The sequence below is a fragment of the Taeniopygia guttata genome, chromosome 31, assembly GCF_048771995.1.
Source record: "Taeniopygia guttata chromosome 31, bTaeGut7.mat, whole genome shotgun sequence".
In the NCBI taxonomy this organism is placed as follows: Eukaryota; Metazoa; Chordata; class Aves; order Passeriformes; family Estrildidae; genus Taeniopygia; species Taeniopygia guttata.
The window spans coordinates 4,378,553-4,403,283 of record NC_133056.1 but is presented as its reverse complement, the minus strand read 5'-3'; the positions used below and the strand labels follow the sequence as shown (position 1 = coordinate 4,403,283).

Sequence of the window (24,731 nt, the reverse complement as noted above, 5' to 3'; positions counted from 1 at the left end):
CAGGGCAGCACTTGGTCTTGGGCTCTGACCACAGCACCCGTGACGCTGCTCTCTTCCCCCCGAATCCTCTTCATGAATTTGCAAACCATCTGTAGCAGAAGGGCAAGAAGCCCGGGATGTTGCATGGAGTGCTCCGAGCACAGAGCTGGGCTGAGCAGTGCCAGCAGGCCCAGCCCAGGTGGGGATGGCTGCAGGTACCTGCGCTGTTCTACGGAAGCGGCCACGGGTGCGTTCCTGCTCTCGTGTGCGCTGCACGGCTGCACCTGGCAAAGAGCGAGCGCAGCCCGAGCTGAGGGGCTGCGGGAGAGGCCGGAGAACACAGCCCAGCCCTGCGCTGCCCAGGCAGGGACAGCCCCGCGCCGCCCCAGGGCATGGAGCACGGCTGTGGGGTGTCTGCCCGGCCCCTATTCCATCCTGTCCATGGGCATGGCCCCAGGGGATGGGATGGGATGGGATGGGATGGGATGGGATGGGATGGGATGGGATGGGATGGGATGGGATGGGATGGGATGGGATGGGATGGGATGGGATGGGATGGGATGGGATGGGATGGGATGGGATGGGATGGGATGGGATGGGGCCAAGCTGGCTGCAGGCACCAGCCCTGTGGCCCAGCTCTGCCACTCACCCTTCTGTGGTGGCTGGAACTGCTCCAACTCTTCAGGCTGCTGTGCTGGGGCAGCTCCAGGGCCTTTTCTCTCCTCCTTCCCCCAGGCCAGCTTGGGCACGCTCGCAGGTCTGTTCTCTACGTCACTGCCTGGATTCATGGCTATTTGCAGAAGGTGAAAAGGAAAAGGTCTGAGTCAGCAAGTGCTGCAGTCATGCCTTGAGGGCACCTGCAAGAGTGAAGTCTTGGCAAGGCTACAGAACAGCAAATCCTGCACTCTGGTCTTGGGGGCTCCAGCCACAAGGACAGGAGACTCCTGTCAAGGACAGTGCAAAGCAAATGCCACGGTCTGCCCTCGAGGGCAGCTGCAGAAGAGATGCCTCGGGAAGGCCAGGGGTCACCAAGTGCTCTGGTCTGGCCACGAGGTCACCTGCAGGAGTAATACCTCGGGAAAGCTCTGGGTCAGCAAGGAACATGTGCGCTGTGAGAGGGCTCCTCACAGCACCGTTCTCTCTGTCCTGTCTCATCGCGTGCACCGAGCACTGTGGAGTGGCCTTGTCACTGCCAACACCTTTGCCACAGTGTGTCACAAAGGGCCCTTGGATACCCCGTCCCGTTCCATTCCACGGTGACCATGCTACAGCGTGTCACAAAGGGCCCTTGGATACCCTGTCCCGTTCCATTCCACGGTGACCATGCTGCACCGTGTCACAAAGGGCCCTTGGATACCCTGTCCCGTTCCATTCCATGGTGACCATGCTGCACCGTGTCACAAAGGGCCCTTGGATACCCTGTCCCGTTCCATTCCATGGTGACCATGCTGCACCATGTCACAAAGGGCCCTTGGATACCCTGTCCCATTCCATTCCACGGTGACCATGCTGCACCGTGTCACAAAGGGCCCTTGCACACTCTGCCACCTGCCCTGGGGCCACCCCCAGCCCCCCAGAGTGGCCCAGGTTGGAAGGAATGCCTTGCCCCAAGTGTGTCAGACAGCCCAACAGGATCTTTAGGAACGGCTCAGACCATCAGCAAACGCTGCCCTGCTCTGCGGGCTCAGAGCAGCAGGAGCCCCCGCAGCTGCCGACGCAGCCGCGGCGGGAAGGGCACGGGGCCCTGCACAGAAGCTGGCACGGCCTCCTCGGGACACGTCCCACATGGTGGCCATCCTAAGCACGGCCGTGTGACACAGACCAGGAATGTGTGGGCCAGGGCAGGAATGCTGCTCTGAGCCTGGGGCCCGGGGAGCGCTGACATCAGCCGCTGAGGCACAGTCCCCGCCGAAGCAGAGTTCCCCCGAGCCCTGGCAGCACCGGTGCCCGTCTGCTGCCCCAGAAACCTGTGCCCCAAAAGGGCTTCTCTGCCAGAGGGCAGCCAAAGCTGGTGTGTATTGCAGCATTTTTCAGAGAAAGAGGACATGAGTTATGAGGTTTGAGCTACTCCAGTCTAGGCCTCAGATTTGGGCCTTGTGAGGCCTTCAAGCCTCTGACGCAGTTAGAAATTCAGAGCTTGGGGCGCAGATAGAAATAGTATTAAGGTGTGACGGGGACCACTGGGCTGTCTGGGTGTGAATTAGTATACGTTTATAGTGTAAGGCTCAAGCCACTTTAAGGAAAAGGTAAACAATGTTAGCCTACCAATCAGAGTGCCTTTGTTTCTGTAAACTATGTAGAAGCTTATATAAACTACCATCTTATCTCAAATAAACTGAGAACATTTGATTAACCACATTGGTTCATATCAGTGTTTGTCTTGTCCAGTTTCCTGTTTTCCTGAGATTCCCTGGCTTTTGGTGTGCACTGGGGGCTGTGCTGCGTCCTACAGGGGCTGTTGGTAGCAGCACCTGGAGCAACTGGTGGCAACACTTGGTGCGTGTCAGATGTTGTTGCTCCTTCCCGGAATGATTTTTTCACGGAAGGGATTAGCAGCAGCACAGAAACACCAACAGCTACTCAACTTCACAGGACAAAGAGAATCCACCGAAACACTGTCATGTTTCCTTGTGCTTTTGTGTCTTTCTTGCACTCTGAAAGAAAAAGAATTGGCCCGAGCCCTGCTATTCAAATCTCCAGCTGCGGTGTGTCTTCCTGTGGCAGCTCACGTGCAAACACAACTGGCTGCCTGCTCAGCTCGGCAATGGATGGCCACAAACAGGGAGGGCCCTGGTGAACATCTCTTTGGTCTGGTGGGGCAGCGAGGGCACAGGAGACAAAGACTGCTCCTCCCGAGTTCATGGGGCAACAGAGAGATTTTATTTCCCACGCCCCCCCTTACACAGGGCATTTGAAAGACCAGGTCTGGAAGCTCTCATTGGTTTGAGCTCAACGCCCCTTCAGGTTCTGGCCTGTGAGGTGCCTGCAGTTTTGGGAGATATTTGATTGGTCAAGACCCCTGTCAATCATGGTAACATCTCACCTTTCTTTATAAAATTCTATGTATTGTTCTCTGTCACCCATCTGCAAGGGCCCTTTACAAACATGGTGACAGAGGACAGCTTGCATCTAATTTACACTGGAGCTGCAGCATTCCCCTCCAGGAACTGTTAGGGGAGAACTCAGGCCACAGGCATAATGCTTCTCAGTTACAAATTGAACTTATCTCTAAAAGCAGAAAGCTATTTAACCCTGAGCCCATTTAACCGTCAGAGAAAAATCCAATTTTAAAAAACAACCTTTAAGCACTTGATCCCTTGGAGAAAAACCAAACTCCCAGAAAACAGTCTGTAAACAGAAAAACTGTTTGTAAACATGAGAAATAATTTGTAAACAAATCAAGTCCTTCTATGAACTGTCCATGAGGCAGGTGATCATTTGTAATGCTGTCTGTGGTTTCCAGTGTCCATACTTTAGGATGCTGTATTGTACTGTTGTAGGATTTATTGTAAAACATGAGAACAGACTCAGAGGGGAGGAGGGTGTACCCTCAATCCAACCCCTTTCCCCTTTTTACTTTGTATAATAAATAATAATAGGAACAGAACATGGATTTTGAATACTATTAACTTATGCAAAGTTCACTTATATCTTGAAGCAATGCAAGAATAATTGCTAGAATATTAGGAAAATACTTGTTAATACACATACTAGGACTTCTTTACGATAATGATTTACTAAAATATGAATATCGATCCAATATTGATATCCAACCGAGACGGACAAAAACTCTCTAAGAGTTTAAATTTAGAAAGTGTATGTTTATTGAGACAGCCGGGCAGTACCTGGGATAATTCCCTAATGCACACTGCAAAAATCACAGGTGTTACTAAGCTTTTTTATTGACAGAAGTCTTGAATACACAAAATATGAATGCATATTCATATCCTGTCACTTCCTCTGCTCCGCTTCATATGCTAATTGGCAGAAAGGCTATTAAGCATGTGTAGTTCTGTTCCCTGAAATGAGTCGGGGGTCCATTTTGGGGAGGGGTCTCCAAAATGAAGAAGTAAAATAAGTCTTCCTCATCCTGACCTTTCTGCCTTTCCCATGCATACGTGACAAATGAATCCTTGCCGTTTTCCTGTGCTTAATGGATTCCTAAAGTAGGGGAAGTCTGCAACTGTTTTTGTGTCCCTGAAATCTGTTTGTCACATTCTGTTTCTCATTATAAGCACAGCTACCCAAACATAAAGCTGACAAGCAATGAGTTAATAGATCCTGGATATCTTATCTAAGATCCAGCTACTGTTAACTATGAACAAAGCCTATTTATCTACTTCCACTAAGTCAGCAACATCTAATTTAACTATTATCTTAACTTCCTAAAATTCTTAATTCTTCCAAATTCATGTCTCACCGGGAATGGGGACAGGGAATGGGAATGGGGACAGGGAATGGGGAATGGGAATGGAGACAGGGACTGGGAGTGGTGACAGAGACAGGGAATGGGGACAGGGACCAGGAATGGGGACAGGGAATAGGACTGGGAATGGGGACAGGGGCAGGATATACGGTACAGGGATCGAGAATGGGGTCCGGATTGGGATGGGAGCAGGACAGGAACGGGATAAGGGGGACATGGGAACAGGCAGGGGCAAGGGGAGTATGGAAGGGGAGTAAGGAATGGGGCAGCCACTGCAGGGGGACCGGGCTATGGGATGGGGACACATGGGGACAGTTCCAGGGCAGGGGGTCCTTGACCAGCTGCCCAGAACCTCCACCAGGGTCTCCCAGTGCAACTGGAGCCGCTCAGCCTGGGGTGCCCAAAACCCTGAGCAACTCCCAGGTCCCTCCCAGGAACCCTCAAGTCCCTCAAACCCAGCATCCCCCACATCCCCTGCAAGAACCACCCCCATATCCCCATCCTTGTCTTAGCTCAACATCTTTATTTTTACCTGCTTTTTAGAGTTTTGAAAGAGCAAAGAGAAATGAAAAGAAAATCCAGGCCAGGGGGGCCAGGAGGATGTGGAGCCCCCAGCCAGGTGTCTTCCCATCATGGATCAGCAGCACCACGGGTCACCGGGGGTCTGCCAACCGGGGCTCACTGGGGATCATCCAGCACGGATCCTCCCGTGGGGGATGGAGCTGGAGCAGCGCATGGAGCTCTTCCCACACTGGGGCACTCGCAGGGCTGCCCTTCGTGGTGCCTCTGCTGGTTTTGGGTCAAGGCTGAGCTGTGTGATGAGCTCTTCCCACACCTGGGACACTCGTAGGGCGTGGGACATCACCAGGAACAGGGCTGGGATGTTCTCTGGTGCCTGGGACATCACCAGGAACAGGGCTGGGATGTGCCCTGGTGCCTGGGACATCACCAGGAGCAGGGCTGGGATGTTCCCTGGTGCCTGGGACATCACCAGGAGCGGGGCTGGGATGTTCCCTGGTGCCTGGGACATCACCAGGAGCGGGGCTGGGATGTTCCCTGGTGCCTGGGACATCACCAGGAGCGGGGCTGGGATGTTCCCTGGTGCCTGGGACATCACCAGGAGTGGGGCTGGGATGTGCCCTGGTGCCTGGGACATCACCAGGAGCAGGGCTGGGATGTGCTCTGGTGCCTGGGACATCACCAGGAGCAGGGCTGGGATGTGCCCTGGTGCCTGGGACATGACAAGGGGCGGTGCTGGCTGGGGTTTGTTTGGTGCCTGTGAAATCCCAAGGGCAGTGTCACAGCGGGGCAGCTCTCAGTGTCCCCAGCAGGTCACAGTGTCCAGTGCAGCCCGTGCCAGCGGTCACTGCGCACATGGGGCAGGCTGGGCTGGACAGGGGACGGGGCAGAAACGCTGCCCCGGGACTGGGGTCTCCCCCTGCCTCTGGGGCACCTTGGGCAGGGCACGGGGCTGCTGCTGGGCCAGGGGGACAGGCCGTGCCCCCTGTCCCCTGCTGCTGGGCCAGGGGGACAGGCTGTGCCCCCTGACAGCTGCCCAGGCCCCTCTGGTGCCTGTCCCACATCCCTGTGGCTCCTGTCCCCACCACTCCCCACCACCTTCACTCCCTCCATCAAAGCCCCACTCAACCCCTTCACAGTGTCCTCTGGGAAGAAAGAATAAATGAAGGATAGGAAGTGTTGTCTGTTCACCTGGCTGGATGCCAGGCACCCACCAAAGCTGCTCTCTGACTCCCCTCCAGAGATGGACAGGAGAGAGAAAACAGAATGAAGGCTTCATGGGTTGAGCTAAGGACTGGGACAGATCACTCAGCAAATGCCATCATGGGCAAAACATTTTCAAAATTGGAGATATTAATGGAATTTATTGTTATCTGGATCAGGGCAGGATAGTGAGAAGTAAAACAAAGCTTTAAAAACACCTTCTGCCCTTCCCTCCCTCCTTCCCAGCTCTACCTCCCCCCCAGTGGGTGCAGGGAGACAGGGAATGGGGGCTCAGGTCAGTTCATCCCCTGTTGTTTCTCCTGCTGCTCGGGGAGAGGAGTCGTTCCCTGCTGTGCCAGGGGTCCCTCCTGGAGACACTTCTCCATGAACTTCTCCACGGTGAGTTCATCCCACGGACAGCAGTTCTCCACAAACTGCTGCAGCGTGGCTCGCTCTTCCATGGGCTCACAGGTCCTGGCAGGGCCCTGCTCCAGCGTGGGCTCCTCTCCAGGGGTTTGCAGGTCCCTGCCAGCTCCCTGCTCCAGCACAGGTTTCTCACGGGGTCGCAGCCTCCGCTCAGGCATCCCCCTGCTCCGGCACGGGCTCCTGCAGGCGCTGCAGGTGCATCTCTGCCCTCCGTGCCCTCCATGGGCTGCAGGGCCCAGCTGCCTCACCAGGGACTGCCCAGGGAATCTCAGGGCAATCAGCTCCAGCAGCTGGAGCAGCTCCTGCCCCTCCTGCCCTGCCCTGCCCTGCCCTGCCCTGCCCTGCCCTGCCCTGCCCTGCCCTGGGGTGTGCAGAGCTGCTCCTCTCACATGTCCTCATCCTGCTCCTCCCTGCTCACAGTCACAACTCCAGGATCACCCATTTTCTTAAATCTCTTATCCCAAAGGCATTACCACCATTTCTAACTGGCCCAGCCTTGGCCAGCAGCCGGTCTGTCCTGGAGCCGGCTGGAATTGGCTCTGTGGAACATGGAGGAGCAGCTGCTCTCACAGAAGGTGCTCCTAGAGCCCCTCTCTTACCAAAACCTGTCCATGCAAACCTGCTATAAGTATGGTAGGGTTTTCATTACCACTATTAATTCTTATTATTTCTATGAGTTGGAATAATGTAATCAAGTACTGCAGACAGAGAAATATTGGTTAAAGTGTAATGAATATATGAGTGCGGTAGAGACATAAATGCCTGCTTTAAGTACAAAATCTGATATATTTCCACACCTCTCAGGCATGAGAATGGACTCTCAAAAAAAAAAACCAAAAAAAAAACCCACAAAACAAACCAAAAAAACACCACAAGAAACCAAAAGCAAAACCCGATATGATTTCAAGAAGAAAGTAAAATGATACAAAAACTTACTTTTATAGAAATATTGTCTGGTTATAGCTCTGGGACCACACTCTATGTGGGTTGTTTTATTTTTACTGGCTTTTTGAAACCAAACAAGACAAAGATTTACCAGAACAACAACTCTGTGACACAAAGTATTTGTGTGTGGGTGACAGTAGGAAATGACAAACGACTCCAAGCTCATACAGGCCAAGGTCTGTCCTTCTGGTATTTCTTTCATCCCCCAGCTGAAACCTCCCTGTCCTTGCAGGTGCCTGGTGGAGGATATCAAACCAAAGACACTTCCACCACCCACTGCCCCACTCCTCCTGCACAGAGGATTTTTCCAAGTGCATCCAACCAGATTGGAGCACCAGGCAGGCTCAGTGATGGCTGTCTGGGGCTCACAGAAAGGCAGCCAGGCTTTTTAAGCCTCAATTAAAACCCAGGGAGGGATTTAGCTCCATTTTAACAACATTCCTTTATCTGATACTCACAGTCTGCATGTCATTAAGTGAATGTGTTTTGGTTTCTGGGGTATGCACACAGTGCAGGCATTGAGAAACTCAGCAGTGAGTGTTTCCTACGGGCCACATAATGGGAAAATTGAAATCTGCCTGTACTGAACATGGAACCCCCTGGCAGGGTCAAGGAAATTAATTCTAAATCGATGGGGTTAAACACCAAAGAATCTCTCTCTTGTTTGGGCCAGGCTTTTTTCCCCACAAAAAAATCATGCTGCCAGCAGCACCTCTACAACTGGAATTGTTTTTTCTTTTAAAACACTGACATAGGCTGTCCAGAGTAGCTGTTGATGCACCATTCTTGGAAACAGCCACAGTCAGGTTGGATGAGGCTTTAAAGAACCTGATCTAGTTGATGATGTTCCTGCTCATTCCAGGGCATTGAAACTAGAGGACCTTTAGTGGTCCCTTCCAATTCAAACAATTCTATGATTTTTATGAAATTTCATAAAAAGGAAAGCCTCATGAGAAGCCTTGTGTTGGCCCAGCTTAAAATGTAAAGGTTGATACAGAGCAGGCTGGAAAGGTTCCCATCTTTCCCTGAAAACCTGTGTATTGCTGCCAGTGAGTAACATGCAGCTTTCAGCTGGTTCCTAAGGAAACAACAGAGGTGTGACCAGCTGGTGGGGAGTGTGGCAGGGCCCCATTGCAGTTTTGGGGTACTGGGGACCAATGGCTCTCAGAGAGCCCCACAGCCCATTGAGGTCCCTGTACACCTTGGTTAAACCCAACTTGAGGACAGCCCTGCTGCTCCAGCTTGTCCTGGAGGGAGAGAGCTCTGGATGCTCCATTCCCATCCTGCTTCTGCAAATGTTGACAAGCACCGTTTCTCTTGATTTTGAACCAAATGCAAAACCTCCCCGGAGACCTTCCCTGCATTTTGACCCTCATTTTTACTGTCCACACCCTCCTGCACCCACCTCACCCCAGAAGCTGAGCAGGAGCATCATTTTTAACAAGATGCTGCAGATTCGGCAGAGAAATTAATCTCAACAGCAAGTGCTGACCACTTTTTCCTGGTAATTCATTTAAACTGGGAAGTTAATTCTATTCAACTGAGCTGCCCTTCATCACTTAGAGACACAGGCTTTGAACATCCCCGAGTGAAGTGGTTCTGGCACAAACCTTCCTCCTCCTCCTCCTCTATCTACCCTGACCCCCGCATCCCCTAGGGAATGCCACATGCCAGTGCTGTGTGATCCTCCCTCTGGAGGCTGATTAGCCAGAGCTGGAGAGTTCAGGGAGGTGAGAGCATCGGAATCCTCGCGCTGACGTTTGATCGCCGACGGCTGCCCGTGCTCCCAATTAGCCTGCAAACGCTGCCTCCGGCTCACAAATACTTTAAAAAATGAAGTTTGACGAAAAGCCGCCTGCGTTGCCGTTCTTCAACCCTCTCTGCCATATCAAAGCCTTTGAGAATATCTGAGGACAACTTTTATAGCCGAGAAGCGCCCATTGGAGCGCTGGCTCATTACTGCTGTGGCTGTGCTGCCCACGGAGACGCAGAGCATCCATCAGCCACTTACCAGGAGCACTCCTGAATACCAGCAAGTGTGTTAGGCTGGGAAGTTACCTCTGAGGGAGCCACCGAAGGGTTTTTCAAGCAGAAAGGTCACCCAGCTCATCAGTTTCTAGGGGAGATGATTAGAGCGGCGCATTTTGGGAGCCGTGGCACCCCGCAGCACGTCCATTCCCTGGCTCTTTGTTCCCCCCTTCGCTCACAGTAATGATCTGCAGCTCATCACAGGGGGCTCAGCGGGGGAGGACAGCAGCAGCACTTATTTTAATAAATAACATTCGTGAGCTGGCTTTCCAGGCTGCAGCTTGGTGAGGAATGTGATGAACATTGAGAGGAGAGATTGAGAGAGACACTGGCACAGGGTGCCCAGAGAAGCTGCCCCATCCCTGGAAGTGTCCAAGGCCAGGTTGGGCAGGGCTTGGAGGAACCTGGGACAGTGGAAGGTGTCCCTGCCCATGGCAGGGGGTGGAACAAGGTTCTGCAGGACAAGGTTGTGCCTCCTCAGTCTTCTCTCTGATAAGTTAACATTCAAAACATCACCCTGAGCAGTGATTCCAGCCTAAGGCCTGCGGTGGGAAGGTCCCAGATTTCTGGCAGGGCTGGTGTGTTTCTGCACTGAGGAGGTTTTGGGGCAGTTCTGCTCAGTTTCAGTGTATTTTCCAGGACTAGCTGCACTCTGGGCTCTAAGTGACCACAGCAGACGTGCTCCAGCTGCTGCTCAGGCCAAGCTCCCTACAAAGCAGAAATCATCACCAATGTGTTTGCACAATAGTTAGGAAAAGCATTGCATTGGGAAAACAAAAGGAATATCTTTAGTTGTTACTTCTGCAATTTAACATGACTGTTAAAAACATCTGATGAAAATAGTGCTAGAAACATTGGCAAGCCTATCTCCCTCCAAATTCAAAATACATCACAGCATTAACTCCACTTTAATGGATGAGCTCAAAAATAAAGGCTGAAGGGGGAGGAAAATTCTGAGAAGAACACCTTTCTTTCCGCCCCCCACCCCCCCCTTTCAAAACAGCTCCTTGTTTCTCCAATACATTTATTTTGCATTATTATTTCTCATGTAACTGTGAAGAAATTCAATACTTGAAAACACAACAAAACATATAAATTAAATCAAATGTTTTGATTAATGCAAACCCACTGGCATTTCTTTTCCTGAATAATTTAAAAATTAAGCTGAGAAAACCAATTCCTTGTCAGAGAAGCCTCTGTAAAAGGGAATGTTTGGTATTTTGCAACATCTGTTAAGTGCTGGACTGGTGTCAGCATCTCATTCTTTTAATGCTTAGAACAATTTTAACCCACCCACACTCCAGCTCTGAATTATTTAGGAAAAGATGTGTCTTTCTAGACCTTCTCTGTAGTCCCTCAGCAAAGTGTCTGGTTGTACTCGGCATTTCTTATCTAGGATAAAAATACTGTATTTAAATAACACTGACAGTGTCCACAATATGTGTATCTTTGAAGCAAAGTTGGACCATATTTTGTCCTCCATCCCTCACTCTTGTGTCATAAAAATGTAGGGGATTTTTCTTGTATGGAAATAATCTGATCTAGAAAGGAAAATTAATGTAACTTTCATGGGTGACCCTTTCTCTTGTTCAGCAGGCTTTTGTTAGGGAAGACAACTCCTCCTTATAGCTACATTCAAATAGGCAGAAAAAAATCAAGATATCTTTTTCTGAATGTTTTAAGGTGTCATTTTAATGAGTCTGCCTTTCTTTAGTGATGGAAATAAAACATTCACTGTGAGGAAAGAGTAAATATTGTCCCACAGGCAGAATGAGGCAACCAGAGGCAGAGAGAGAGAAGCCACATTGGGTGACACAGGCTGTCTGCAGCTGGATTCCCCATGCCAAAGCCAACATTTCTGCAGTGTGGAACAAGGCTACCTTTCTGACCCATTCTTGGACTCAAATGGAGCCCTGAAGCCTTTGAGCACCATCAGAGTCGTAGAGGCGATTCCATGCACCCACAGTGAGGTTCTCACACAGACTGGATGGGAAGGAACTTGTAGAGTGCAAAAACCGAGCCAAGCTGGGCCCAGTTCCTGCTCAGTTAATGGAGGCAGATGTTTGGCAGTGTTTGAGCTGTGTTCAGCACGTGGTTTACTTGGGCTGGCTCCCTGGGGGAAATCTACTGAGCAGCAGCTGCTCGGCTCATCTCTCCTGGGAAGGCTGCTCAGGGACACACACGGAATGGCAGGAGGAGACACCAAATTCTCCACTCCTCAGAGACATTCTGTCTTAAACTTCTGCCTCAGGGCTTTCTGCACGTTCTGGATCTTCTCTGTGATCACGGTGTCACTGAGGTGATCCCCAAACTTCTGCTTCAGCAGCACCCGGATGATTTTGATGCAGCGTTCGTCCATCATGGGCTTGGCCTCCCGGAAGGTGTTGCCCCTGCGCCCTGTGATGGAGTGGCTCTGGATGTAGTCAGAGGTGAAGAGTTTGTAGAGCAGAGTCTTGCAGGCTGTGCTGATTTTCTGGTCAAACCTGATGGTCTCTTTGAGCTGCTCCTTGGTGTAGCTGTTGAAGAGCTCCACCACCTCACACGGCTGTTGGTGGGGCTCCTCCTGGAAGGACGGGATTCCAGCCTCTGCACCTTCTTCTTCAGAGAGAGGACGTCCTGTTGGAGGTCCAACACCATCCTTTCCAGCTGCTCCATCTTCTCCACCCTGAAAAATTAAAGTCGCTTGTGCAAAGGCAAGAAGACACCATGTCCTCACTCTGGATGTCACTCCTCCACCCAAGCAGTGATTAGATGCCTTCTGCCAGCAGGGCAGGACAACTCCTCTGACAGACTATCAGCCCTTCCAGCTATTCCTGGGTGAGGAGTAAGGCAGGAGAGAAAAGTGACATGATCTGGACTTTTCAGTTCTCAGGAATGTTCAGTTTAACCCTCAACTCCCCCTTGGCATGCATACATGGAGACTTTGATGCTCAGTTTTCTTCTTATTTGAAAGGAAAGACATAAAGCCTGTCTTGCAAGTCCCAGGACACATATATGTGTGGTATTAAACAACAGACTTGTGGGAAATGACAATGCAAGAACCATAACTTGAATTTTTTTGGTACCCATTTCTTGGCAAGAAAACCGTCCCTAGCATCATTTTATCACTGGATACTGGCCATCAAAGTAATGAGCAGTAAGACAAGGAACACACAGCCATGTTTTGATTGTTATAGGCAAGAGCTTTGTAGTTTCTGCACTGTTTTAGAGCCTTCTTGCATCTCTAAATCTAAGCCCTACAATCAGAAACACCTGGCTTGATTGCAAAGAGACTCAGCAACTTTGGAGTTTAAAATTGCCCCACTTTGTCACCCATCTGTGATCTCACTGCTCACTTTCGTAGTGAGAAGGAGAACACAGTTAGGAACAAGTGCCTTCTTTTGCTAATTACCTTTCCATCTCACCAGGACTGACATTTTTGTGAGCCCTTTCAAAGCCATCCATCTCTTGCAAAGCATCAATCTTGCGCTCCTCACGGCTGGAAGAAACAAGCAAGTTAAACAGCACTGCCACAAACAGCTTTGTGCTCACATTCAAATCCATTCCTGAGGAGAATTATCTGGAATTCAAAGCAAAGTCAATTCTGGTTTCATTTGCAACAAGAATGAAACAGACTGAGAGGGAACATGAAGGGTTCTCAATGTGCACAAACTCCTCTGCATCCCCCTGGCACACAGATATGGGGGACCTCCCACTGACCCGCCATGGAATCAGAGCACAGGCTCATTTCTTGCTGTGTGTGCCCACACAAACTTCTGTTATCTTCTGTGCTTTGGGTTTAACCTCCATAAGCATCTACTCAAAGCAAGCACTGCCAGAGAATGGAGACAGTGTGGACAGAAATCAATATGTGTGGTGGGAAACATTCAGGCTCTTTATTGTGCTTTCAGGTGTTACCTGTTCAGACAGATCTGCTGTTGGCACGGGGACAAGATGCCATCTGGCTTCCTCTTCATTGGAGGGGCAACATAATCTGCAGCAAGGGTGAGAGACAAGCTGAAAAATCAGCTGTTGAAAAGGTCCTGAACCCCTCTCTCTCCAGAACATATTATCTAAGCACCCCTGCTAGATTGCATGGCAACACCTTATTCCATTTGCATAGCAGTGATCCAGACAGGCTTTCCAGAACTGATCAATGGGGATTTGTTATTAGAAAAAAGTGGCATCTCAAGGGCTTCTGTTCTAAGTGCAAATGATATGGTGGGGGCAAGGCAAGTAGAGCCAAATCATCTCTGGATGCTGCTGTTAGTCAGCAGGTAAATAAGACACTAGCACATTTTCATAAGTGCATTTAATGGGTGCAGTAGTGGGTGGAAAAATAGGGAAATAGGCAAATCTGAGAAGGTTTGACTAATGGAGACACAGGGCTTTTGGGAATTTCAGTTATTCAGGCATTCATTCATTCAGATTGTCTTTTGGCTTGAGGGGAGAGAACTGCTAGCCCAGGAAACAGCTGGTGCCTGACAGAGCAGAGACCATACCCTACATACAGGCATCTCCCTTTAGACAGCCCTCCTGGAACAGATCTCCCAGGTGGAAAGGACCAGGAAATGCCATCTCTAACCTCTGTAGCCCTGAGACAAACCCATACAGCCCTGGAGCAAAGCAGAGGTTTTCTGACTGCTCTGCAAGTCCCCATCCCACCCTGTCACTCAGGACCAGGCAGCAGAGCCAGAACCCAAGGTTACCTCTGGCAGCTGGACCAGCCCTGTCCTCTTCACTCTGGGAAGTCCCTGGCCCTGGCATGGCCATGGTGATGAAGGTGGATGGAGGTGTGAAGGCACTGGCTGGGTGGGGGGGAGCTGCCAGTGAGCAGGGACTCCCTGCCACGCTTCCCAGGACACGCCTGTCCTTGATGGAGGAGCTGCTGGCATCACGGGGCAGGCTGGCCTCAGCCACCCTCAGCAGTGGCTTTGCAGGAGAGTTCCTGTCACTGGGGTATTTCCTGGATGCATTCCCTGAGGTCCATTTTGGAAAGGTTTTCCTGGATTTTTTTGGTGGGGATGGCATCATGCTGTGGACAGCTGGTTCTTCTTCTGAAAGGAAGGGAGATACTCAGGATGAGCAATGGGACAGCAGCGTGTCTGTCTTCCACTCCCACTCAGTGCTTTGTACACTGATTGCAATGATGTGAAATTTTTGATGGGACTACAACATGCTCAGCATCCTCCCACCCAAAAAGCTCCATGGAAGTTGAAAGGTGCAATTTTCAAAAGCCCTTACTCACTTAACTTCTCCAGGAGCTGTCGATCTTCCAGCAGCTTCTTCTCCAAAATACCTTTGTGCTCTGTAGGAAGAGAAGATCTTTCAGAACTAAACTCCATCTGCTCCTGAGCAGCCCCAGATTGCAAACCCAGGCCAGGGGGGTGTCACTTACCACTTATGCCTTCCACCACACCCCAGCACAGCCCACTGAATCCAGAGCAGCGGGCCAGGACCTGCTCCCCCACAGTGCAGAGGTGGAAGGGCTTGCGGGGCTCCTTGATGTTCTCGATGTCGATAACCCGGCTGCCGTCGGGCCAGTGATGAGCACGTAGAGCTTGGCTGACATCAGGGCTGCCCACCTGGAGCAGAGGGACAGTGTGGGAATGTCACCACAGGGGTCTGGGCTCTCCTGTGGGTGGGAGTGTTCACAAGATGTGCTTTACCCAGGCCAGCACAACCTGCAGATATAAAATACTTGGCCTTACCTTTGCTCTACCAATTATTTCATTTCTCTGTTCCCATTCCCACCTTTCTGAGCTTGCCTTATCCTAAAGCCCTTTGCTAGGAGGCTGTCTTGGGTCTGACTGAGCACAGCACCACATGCCTTCAGTGCATCCAAGTGTCCTTGGCAGTGACAGCCATGGCAGGTCTCACCTGGGATCAGGCAGGGCCAGCCCTCACAGCTGACACTTTGAGCAGATGCTGAACAAGCCACTGAGCAGACACAGGCTGGCTCCTCTGCCCCTGTGAGCCATCACAGCTCAAATGACTTCAGTGGATCTCCAGCAGTTTGCTCCAGTGCAGGGCTGTGTCTGTGTGATATCAAGGCAGTGCAGAGAAGAGACTCAAAAAGACCCAGGGGTATTCCAGGAAATGATTGTTCCCTTGCCTCCACAATTATTTCCCCAGTAAACATCAAAATGCTTTGATAAGGAGAACAGAAAATTCCCTTCATTTCACCCATGGGGAAACTGAGGCACAGACCATTGATAGATATGTCTAAGGCAGTCAAGCAACAAAGCTGCAAGGAGCTGGATCCTAAGTCCTGGCCCACGGCTCTGCCCACTGAGCTTTCCCTTTCTGCCCTGGAGCTGCAGACTTCAGCCATCGGAAAAACTGGAGAGCCAGGCTGGTGGTGATTTCCAAAATCTCCCATGCCAGAGGAGCAGCTGAGGAGCCGAGGGCTGCTGAGCTCAGGAGCAGTTTCTTCCCAGCTCCTAAGGGCCCAGGCAGCATCACCCCAGTCCTGCCTGCTCTGCTCGGCAGCAGCATTTGGCAGAAGAGTTCTGGGGACAAGGCTGGGCCCATGTGCTGTGGCCAGTGAAGAATGGCCACAGTGTCCAAAGAAAATGGGAGGAAGCTGGGGTAGGCAGAGGAGAGTTGGAACTGGCAGAAAGGGCAGCTAGGACCCAATTTATTCCAGTTTCTTGTTTTCTCTCCACACCCCCATTAAAGTCCTGCCTGGATTTGATTCCTCTCACTTGGAAGGTTCAAGTTCACCCTGGAGAACTTTCTCTTTCCCTATCTCAGCCACCATCAGTTGCAGCAAAGCTCCCTGCAGGAACTGTAACTCTCCCCAGACCTGTCAGTCTGCCCTGCTGGCACAGTCTCACACCTGGTTTTCTCCAGCCCTTTTCTCCTGACTGATACACACCCTGGCATTGATTTTTTTTTTTATCAGGAAGCATCATATACAAATGATCTGTGTGCCTGTCTCCCTACATCCTTCCCTGAAACAGGCAGCTGCCCCCAGCCCCCTCCCAAACGCAGGGAAGGCTACAGAGCAGAAACTGGGATAAATGCACAGCTGAGCCCTCTCCCTCTCAGAAACAGAGCTCACATTCCAGACAGCAAACAATCCCAGCCCAAACAGCTCTCTAGGGGATTTTCTTTTAACATTTAAAGAAAACACAGTGATCTTCTTTCCCCAAACCAGTTGTTCATTTACCCTTAGGAAAGCAACAAAACTACACAAACACAAAAACAGAGAGAGAAAAAAGAGAGATCACAATCCTGATAGCAACAGAGCTGCTCCTTGCCTGGTTAGCACTGCTCCAGGTGTTGAGTCTTGCAAGATGTCTCCTGTCTCTCCAGGTCTCTGCTGCCTGTTCCAGCAGAGGAGGTGACCTGACACTTCCTTGCCTTGTGCTTGTCCCTTCACCACAGGTCCTTGTCAGGTCTCCTTTGTCTGGCTTGGAAAGCTCCCACCTGCTGTCCCCACTGCAAAGGAAAGAGCGAGCTTTTGCATTCTTTGGTCCTGGTTGTTTTGTTTCAGCATTATTATTCCTGTTCTTTTCCCATATACATATATTATTTTTTTCCTTAGCTTGTTTCAGAGAAAGCAGAAGAGAAGGGAAAAAGCCTTGGGTTTTTTGGAGCATGAATAAACCTTGCATTTCCATGAGTTATTCATGAATAATTCATGAAAATGCATGATTAATTCAGGTTCATGAATTATTCAGGAATAATACTCGAACATTCCTGGTTAATTCATGCTCACACAGGGAGTGACTCAGGCTCTAGGGCTTGGAGAACTCCTTTCTCCCTGAGACAGGAGAAGAGAGGCTTAGAGAAGCTGCATTGTGCACTTGCTGTTTACTGCCTCTGAGAAGAGAACATATTTTGGGCCCTTTTTGTAACAAGAACTTGAAAAAAATTGAAATGCCTGCAGCCTCCTGCCCATGGAGGAATAACACAGAACCAAAAGAAAAAAAAATTTAAAAAGAGAGAAAGAAACTGGACTTGCTCATGGAGGAAAGCCTGGCAGCAAGTTTTACCCCCTTTCAAAGCATCTTTCTACCCCATCTCCCTGGTTAGGATACAGCTCACTGCTTCAGTTTTTATCTGCTGTGCAAAAAAAAAGGACCATCCCCCTAGGTTTGTGCTTGAGGAGTCAAAGGGAATTCCCATGCCTTGTGCCCATCTGTCCCTCTCTGTGTGTGTGTGTGTGTGTGCACAGAGTCTTCTCCCAGGTAACAACCAACAGGACAAGAGGAAACAGCCTCAAGTTGCACCAGTGGAGGCTTAGATTGGATATTAGGAAAATTTCCTCACCAAAGAGCTGTCCAGCAGTGCACAGACTGCCCAGGGCACTGGAGTCACCATCTCTGGAGGCATTTAAAGGAGGTGTGGATGTGGCACCAGGGGACATGGTTCAGTGGTGAGCTTGGCACTGCTGCGGGGAGGGCTGGACTCCATGAGCTTTGAGAGCTTTTCCAAGCTAAACAATTCTTGCAAAGCTCCTTGACTCAGTGTCCCAGCCAGGGTGAGCACTGCTTGTGGCCCTGGGCTCAGCATGGCAGGCCTGGTGCTCACACCACTGCAGACCTCAAGCTGGCCATGCACAGCTCCGTGTTTCTCCCAAAAATATCACTGCTGCTGCACCTGGGGTTCCCCAGTGCCGGCCTTGTTATCCCTACTGCATGGAGGATCACATGGCATGGCAAAGGATGGATCCCATGTGGCATCCAACCTGCCCTGATCCAGGCTGGGCACCAGCAGGGGAAGGTGCAGTGCCATGTCTGCACAACCCAACCAGCCATCCGACCCCAGCCCCTGGATGAGATGGAAAAGCAGGTGGGGATTGACTCCAAACAGCACTGTCTGATTTATCTTAGCCAAAACCAGCACTGGGGGTTGTTGGGAGAAAGGGAGAATTCACATGTTCAGTGACACATTGGAAGGACCCTGATCAGATTCACAGAGTAAGGAGAAATTCTGCATCCCTGATTTGCAGTATTTTCTGCTAAAACACACACCTGTCAGCCCAGGTAAAAGCAGATGTTCAATAGAGAGCTGGGTGGGATTAGGTAACAAGCAGATAGGAATAGGGAAGCAGCAGTATGTGACTTCTGTGTAGTTCTGAATGATGTTGTTCAAGACTGAGCTGCATAGTAATAAGAAATGGAAAAGCAATGATGGGAAAATTAATAGACGTACACAACAATGGAGATGAGATTGGATCTGAGGCAGGACTTGGTTCCAATCAAATCTGCCTGGGAAGAGGCCTGGCTTAAACTCTCATTGTTTGCTTTCCTTTGAAGAACAACAATATCCAAAATATGACAGATGAGTATTCCTGGGGTAGAGGTTGGTAATTCAACTGCAAACCTCGGGAGAGGAAGGATTGCAGGAACCACAAGAGGAAGACAAATTGTAGTCTCATCAAACAACAGAAAAGTCCAGGGCCTGTGTATAAATATACAGCGCTTGTGTTGAATTCTTCCAGGAAAATGCAAGACTGAAGTGAATCCCAGGTGTTTGACTTCATGAAAATTAGCAAGCCCTGATTCGATTTCCTTCCCAGTCGGTGAATATGAAATCCCTGGGCAGATGCCTCAGTTCCAGGTGTAGGTAGAGTTACTGTATCCAGGAACCTCTCCTCTGCATCTCCCATTTTTCTGAAAACAAGTCCACACAGTGGCCCCAGCAGCAGCACGTGTCACCCTCTGAGCTGCACTCGCTGAGATTTAGATTTCAGCCCCACTGAAGAACAACAAAGGCTCCTTTGTGGCCAAACCCAGAGACAGAGCCCAGAATTGATGTTGGAAGGGATTTAAAGGGCAAACACAGGTGGCTCTAATCCCCCTTCTCACTTCACCTCAGCAATGTAGCTCTTCTTTTGGCCAAGTTCAGCAGCCCACTCATAGAATCCTACAATGGTTTGGCTTAGGAAGGAACTAATGACCATCTCATTCCATGCCCCCTGCCTTCCACTATGCCAGGTTGCTCCAAGCCCTGTCCAATCGGTCTGGAACACCTCCAGGGATGGAGCTGCCACAGCTTCTCTGGTCAGTCTGTTCCAGGCTCTTTCCAATCTCACAGAAAAGAATTTCTTCCCACTCTCCTTCTAAACCTGTCCTTTGTCAGGCTGAACCCATTCCCCCTTGTTCTCTCCCTCCAGAGCCTTTTCCAAAGTCCCTCTCCAGGTCTCCTCAAGCACCTTCAGGCATTGGAAGGAGCTCAAAGGTCTCCCTGGAGTGGCTCCAGCAGCTCCACATCCTTCACCAATTCCAGAAACCAACCAGAGTTCAATAAATAAGAGACAAGAACTAGGTGGTTCAATCATGGTTACCAACACACGGAAATGACACAGGAACCCTCAAGCCCTGTGGTTCTCTGAGACCAGCTCTGCATTCCTCCCACGCTGAGGGAGGGCATCAGCAGGAGGGATCAGCACTGCCAGGGCAAAGGTGGCCTCTTTTCATGGCCCTTGAAACTGGACATGTGAAATGAGGTACACAAAGCCAAAGGCCAGGTGGACCTGTCATCTCTGAACGGCTCTTTACAGTCTTCCCAGGAACAGGAATGACAGTCACTGTTTTGCCAGGGAAACGGCATCTGTTGGGAATGTGGTGCAGAAAATGTCCTCTCTGCTCCTCTCAGAGCCAAAATTCCTACCCATTCTTGTAAGTCCCTCTAAGATAAGGACCCTGTTCAGCTGAGTGACAGTGAAGCAAAAAAGCAACCCAGGAATGCATTTTCCTGCTCACAATACCCTCCATTCACATGGGTGACTTCGCACTGGCACACAGGAGTAGGGAAGAAACCCAAACACATCGTTTTACATAAAATCAGATGTGCTGAGGGTTGGACAGATCTCACAGGGATATGGAAACCTCCCCTGAAAACCCAGTCAGGGAGAGCCTGAGCTCTTTTGTGGCTCTAGGCAGGAAGATGCTCAGGATCTCCCAGAGAGGCTCAGCAGGCAGTAGGATTGTGCCTGGATCTCGCTCTGGAAAGGCCAGTGGCTCAACTGAGAGCTGCGGGAATGATTTATAATGCACTGAGAGGGGCCACAGTCCTGCAAGGGTCTTTCATCAGGAGCAAAGAGCAGCCTGGAGGGTGGGGAATGCTGGAGCTGTACCACTGTGTGCTCATCCTTCACCTGAATGGGGAGCTGCCCCCAAAGTTGCTATGTATCACTTTTATGGTTCTCCTGTTGGGTATATTTTGGAGCAGCTGTTTTCTGTGGCTTTTTATGGTGGGAAGCAGCCATTTGCCTGCTGTGATATCCTCACAACTAATACTAACTCCTCATTCCCTTTGGTTTTATTTCGGTTTTCTTAATCCATTGGTTTGATAGGTTTGTGTGGGTTTGTTTTTTTGGGGTTTTGTCTGTTTTTGTTTGACTTTTTTGTTTGCTTTTTTATAAGACTCAGGTTAAGATGGCATAGCAAAACTCAAAGAAATGTACACCAGGCTTGACTTTCCAGAAATTGCTTTTGGCTGGCTTTAACTGCATCCTCCAGGCTCAGGATAACCAGTACATTTGCAGGTTTTCCTCTGCATCATCAGCTTGCCCAGACTTTGTTCCGTGTTTCACAAATGGAGAAGAAAATGGATATTGTGCCAAGCTTCATTTCTACCTGCATCAGCATGATAGAAAAGAAGAAAAAAAAAAAGAAAATATTCACCAGTTAGAGCAGAACCAGTGTCCCACCATCTTCCCCTCCACTGTTATTAACTTTGTACATTTAGAGGCAAACCTGGGCCTAAAGCTTCCATCGCTCAGTTCCTGATGCAGGACTGCAAGGGTCCCACAAGAAAGGCTGGGACAGAGTGTTCAGAGTGTTCAACAGGGCCTGTGGCAACAGCACAAGGGGCGATGGCTTTCAGCTGCAGGAGGCTGATTGAGGTTGGATCTCAGGAAGCTGCTCTTTCCCACTGAGGCTGCTGAGGCACTGGCCCAGGCTGTGGATGCCCCATCCTTGGGAACAGGGCTCTGAGCACCATGGTCTGGGGGAACGTTGCTAAGCATGGAACCAAACATTCTCTAGCTCAACTGTCACGTCACAATCCATGTCCCACCTGGAACTGCCAGCAGCCAGCAAGCAGCACAACACAACTGTTGGCCCTGGGGTCAGCACACCCTGCGCTCTGCTCCTGCCCGCTCCTGCCACCCTTCTTGCTCCTGCCCCCGGATACCCCCATCATCAGGTTCCATAGCTGCTGAAGGCCTGGATTGCGTCATCCATCCCTGCAGGATGTTCACATTTGTCCTGAGGAAGGTACGGTGCCATTCCATGGAGGTGGATCCCCCCAGCTGCCCGGGTGGGCTGGAGTTCTGGGGGGATGGGGTGGGACAGGGACCCCACTCTGAGGTTTTGCTACCTCTGCAGGCTGTCGCAGACGGAGTGGAAGAAATGGAGGTGGACACACAGATTGATATGGAGGTGAAGATGGATGTGGATGGAGTACAGACTGGAGAGGAAGAGATGGAAGTGGATGTGGAAGAGGGCACGGATGTGGAAATGGAAGAGTAAGCTGAGGACATGGAAATTGATCAAGAAGATGAAGAGGAGGCCATGGTCCTGGGATGAAGACCGATGCCAGCAGCGACAGGTACGTGGTCCCCACAGGCAGAGTGGGTTCCCTGCAGCCAGGCTGGGGCTGGGCTGGGTGGTCCCTGCTCCGGCCACACAAGCCCCATCCCAGTGCCTGGGGCCCAGCCCCAGACCCAGCCAGCCTCAGCTCTGGCAGCAGAGTCCCACTGTGCCAGCCTGGGGACACACGGAAGAGCCCTCTGTGCCTGACTGGAGTGACCATGGCACCTGCTTTTCTTCCAGGACTGATGGAGATCCCGGGCAGAGATGGAACCATTTTGTACATAGTTTTTCGAGTTTGTTGTTCGCTTTAGGATATAGGTTTTAGGGCTTCGTTTTGTCTTCTGTAAATACGTTTCAAATATTGTTGTTAGATATGTTCTTATGTATATACGTTCAATAAATTGTTGTTGTTACAAATATTCTTAAAAAAGTCAATGTGTTCTGTGTTTTCATTGCTGTTCTTCTGTAAATAAACAACCCTGATTTTTCACACCCCAGTTCTCTTGCCATTTGCTTCAGGCACAGGCAGCATTGGCAAAGTTGTGTTTTCCACTTGCTCCAGGTTCCCAGGGCGGGAGGTTCATGGGGGAGCTGGCACAGCCACCCCAGGAGTGGGGGTACCTGCACAGAGGGGTCCCACTGACAGAGGTCACTGTCTCCTTGCAGTCTCTCTGGACACACTTGGGAGCTGCAGGGGCAAATCCCAGCGTGCCCGGTCCCGTGGGATCCCATGTTGGGACTCAATGTCCCAGCCAGGGTGAGCACTGCTTGTGGCCCTGGGCTCAGCATGGCAGGCCTGGTGCTCACACCACTGCAGACTTCAAGCTGGCCATGCACAGCTCCGTGTTTCTCCCAAAAATATCACTGCTGCTGCACCTGGGGTTCCCCAGTGCTGGCCTTGTTATCCCTACTGCATGGAGGATCGCATGGCATGGCAAAGGATGGATCCCATGTGGCATCCAACCTGCCCTGATCCAGGCTGGGCACCAGCAGGGGAAGGTGCAGTGCAATGTCTGCACAACCCAACCAGCCATCCTACCCCAGCCGCTGCATGATATGGAAAAGCAGGTGGGGAGTGACTCCAAACAGCGCTGTCTGATTTATCTTAGCCAAAACCAGCACTGGGGGTTGTTGGGAGAAAGGGAGAATTCACATGTTCAGTGACACATTGGAAAAGGACCTTGATCAGATTCACAGAGCAAGGAGAAATTCTGCATCCCTGATTTGCAGTATTTTCAGCTAAAAAACACAACTGTCAGCCCAGGTAAAAGCAGATGTTCAATAGAGAGCTGGGTGGGATTAGGTAACAAGCAGATAGGAATAGGGAAGCAGCAGTATGTGACTTCTGTGTAGTTCTGAATGATGTTGTTCAAGACTGAGCTGCATAGTAATAAGAAATGGAAAAGCAATGATGGGAAAATTAATAGACGTACACAACAATGGAGATGAGATTGGATCTGAGGCAAGACTTGGTTCCAATCAAATCTGCCTGGGAAGAGGCCTGGCTTAAACTCTCATTGTTTGCTTTCCTTTGAAGAACAACAATATCCAAAATATGACAGATGAATATTCCTGGGGTAGAGGTTGGTAATTCAACTGCAAACCTCAGGAGAGGAAAGATTGCAGGAACCACAAGAGGAAGACAAATTGTAGTCTCATCAAACAACAGAAAAGTCCAGGGCCTGTGTATAAATATACAGCGCTTGTGTTGAATTCTTCCAGGAAAATGCAAGTCTGAAGCGAATCCCAGGTGTTTGACTTCATGAAAATTAGCAAGCCCTGATTCGATTTCCTTCCCAGTCGGTGAATATGAAATCCCTGGGCAGATGCCTCAGTTCCAGGTGTAGGTAGAGTTACTGTATCCAGGAACCTCTCTCTCCTCTGCATCTCCCATTTTTCTGAAAACAAGTCCACACAGTGGCCCCAGCGGCAGCACGTGTCACCCTCTGAGCTGCACTCGCTGAGATTTAGATTTCAGCCCCACTGAAGAACAACAAAGGCTCCTTTGTGCCCACACCCAGAGACAGAGCCCAGAATTGATGTTGGAAGGGATTTAAAGGGCAAACACAGGTGGCTCTAATCCCCCTTCTCACTTCACCTCAGCAATGTAGCTCTTCTTTTGGCCAAGTTCAGCAGCCCACTCATAGAATCCTAGCATGGTTTGGCTTAGGAAGGAACTCATGACCATCTCATTCCATGCCCCCTGCCTTCCACTATGCCAGGTTGCTCCAACCCCTGTCCAATTGGTCTGGAACACCTCCAGGCATGGAGCTGCCACAGCTTCTCTGGTCAGTCTGTTCCAGGCTCTTTCCAATCTCACAGAAAAGAATTTCTTCCCACTCTCCTTCTAAACCTGTCCTTTGTCAGGCTGAACCCATTCCCCCTTGTTCTCTCCCTCCAGAGCCTTTTCCAAAGTCCCTCTCCAGGTCTCCTCAAGCACCTTCAGGCATTGGAAGGAGCTCAAAGGTCTCCCTGGAGTGGCTCCAGCAGCTCCACATCCTTCACCAATTCCAGAAACCAACCAGAGTTCAATAAATAAGAGACAAGAACTAGGTGGTTCAAGAATGGTTACCAACACACGGAAATGACACAGGAACCCTCAAGCCCTGTGGTTCTCTGAGACCAGCTCTGCATTCCTCCCACGCTGAGGGAGGGCATCAGCAGGAGGGATC

The 24,731-nt window shown here is 50.4% G+C and overlaps 1 long non-coding RNA gene across 1 annotated transcript; it reads right to left on the bottom strand.

The window, feature by feature from the left end:
- Positions 1 to 14,025: 14,025 nt before the first annotated feature.
- LOC140681123 (uncharacterized) lies at positions 14,026 to 15,186 on the bottom strand. Its single transcript, XR_012052371.1, has 3 exons — positions 14,904 to 15,186; positions 14,754 to 14,813; positions 14,026 to 14,562 (listed from the first exon to the last, which is right to left on the bottom strand). It is a non-coding gene; the product is annotated as an uncharacterized lncRNA (long non-coding RNA).
- Between the last annotated feature and the right edge of the window lie 9,545 nt (positions 15,187 to 24,731).